Below are 2,306 nucleotides of genomic sequence, written 5' to 3' on the forward strand. Positions count from 1 at the left end.
GAATATGTTACCTTCTTGGGAAATGTTATTTCAGGGGATAGTATTCATATAGATCCTCAAAAGACTAATGCAGTGAAGCACTGGCCTAGACCCATCACTCCATCCGATATCAAGAGCTTTTTTAGTTTGGCTGGGTATTATAGGAGGTTTGTTGAAAGGTTTTCCTCTATAGCCGCATCATTGACTAAGTTGACCCAAAAGAAAGTGAAGTTCATATGGTCAGATAAGTATGAGAAAAACTTCCACGAGTTGAAGAATAGATTTATTTTGGCACCAGTGTTAGCTCTGCCAGAAGGGTTAGACGGATTTGTAGTGCATTGTGATTCTTCCAAAGTTGGGTTAGGTTGTGTATTGATGTAAAGAGAGAGAGAGTGATAGCTTATGCCTCTAAGAAACTTAAGGATCATGAAAATAATTACCCATCTCACGATTTGGAGTTAGCTGATGTGGTTTTTGCCTTCAAAATTTAGAGGCACTACATTTATGATATGCATGTTGATGTTTTTAGTGAACATAAGAGTCTTCAGTATGTATTTTATTAAAGAGAGTTAAATCTTCATCAGAGAAGTAGGTTGGAGTTGTTGAAAGACTATGACATAAATGTGTTATATCATCCGTGTAAGGCCAACGTAATGGCAAACGCACTAAGGCAAATGCACTAAGTATGTTGTCTATGGGTAGTGTGTCTCATGCGCGGAGTTGGCTAAAGAAGTACATAGATTAGCCCATTTGGGAGTATGTTTGCTCGACACTGACGATGGGGAAGTAGTAGTTCAAAATGGTTCAGAATCATCTTTGGTAGTGGAATTGAAGGAGAAGCAGCGAAATGATCCCATACTTAGCCAGTATTGGAAACAGTCTAGTAGCAGAAGGACGATGTTTTCTCCCAAGGGGGAGATGGTGTACTTCGCTATCAAGGTAGGCTTTGTGTTCCAAATATAGACGAGTTGAGGAAAATGATACTAGATGAGGCTCATATTTTAATTTATTCCATTCATTTGGGTGCTACTAAGATGTATCACTACTTACGAGAAATTTATTTGCGGATAGTATCAAGAGGAACATAGCCGAGTTTGTAGCCAAGTGTCCTAATTGCCAGTAAGTTAAAGTTGAACACCAGAGGTCGGGTGGTGCATTGAAAGAGATTAGTATCCTTACATGGAAGTGGGAAGTAGTGAATATAGATTTCATTACAGGATTGTCTTGCATAAGACATCAACATAATTCAATTTGGGTTATAGTTGATCGAATGACTAAATCATCCCATTTTGTACCTGTCAAGACTTCAGATACCATGGAGGATTATGCTAGAATGTATATCATCGAGTTAGTAAGGCTTCATAGGATACCCTTGTCCATCATTTTAGACAGAGGCACGCAGTTCACGTCACAGTTTTGGCAGTATTTTCAGAAGGGCCTTGGTACAAAAGTTAAGCTTAGTACTACTTTTAATCTGCAGACCGATTCTCAAGCTAAACGCATAATTCAAACATTAAAATACATACGGAGGGCGTGTGATTTAGATTTAAAGGGAGTTGGGGTAACCATCTACCTTTGAATGAGTTTGCTTACAATAATAGTTATCATGCTAGCATTTTGATGGCTCCATTTAAAGCATTGTATGGACGTAGGTGTGATCGCCTATAAGATGGTTTGAGGTTGGTGAAACGGCTTTGATTATTTCAGGCTCCGTTCTCTAAACTATAGGAAAGTTTCAGTTGATTCGTGGGAGATTATGAATTATTTCTCAGGGTCGTCAGAAATCCTACGCTAATGTAAGAAGGAGAGAGCTCAAGTTTGAAGTGGGCAATTGGGTATTCTTGAAAGTGTCACCTTAAGGGAATAATGAGATTTGGAAAAAAGGAGAAGTTAAATCCCCGATTTGTTGGTCCGTATGAGATAGTGAAGCGTGTAAGAGAGGTTGCCCACAAATCAAATCTTCCATCAGAGTTAGCTGCAATTCACTCGTGTTTCATGTTTTGATACTCAAGAAGTGTGTTAGAAATTCGTCCTTAGTAGTTCCCCTAGAGAGAATTGGGTCAAGAATAACTTATCGTATGAGGAAATTCCTGTGGAGATACTTGATAGGCAGGTTCGAAGGCTAAAAAATAAGGAGGTAGCATCAATAAAGGTTCTTTGGAGAAACCAATCGGTTGAGAGGCCACTTGGGAAGCTAAAGCAGACATGATTACCAAGTATCCTCATCTCTTTTCTCCCAACTCAGTTCCTACCGAGGTTAAATAGTTGTTTTCAGTCAAAACTCATTCTCTTTAAGTCTGTCTAAGCATTCTTAAGTTATATCTTGT

Source organism: Capsicum annuum, chromosome 2, assembly GCF_002878395.1.
Source record: "Capsicum annuum cultivar UCD-10X-F1 chromosome 2, UCD10Xv1.1, whole genome shotgun sequence".
NCBI lineage: Eukaryota > Viridiplantae > Streptophyta > Magnoliopsida > Solanales > Solanaceae > Capsicum > Capsicum annuum.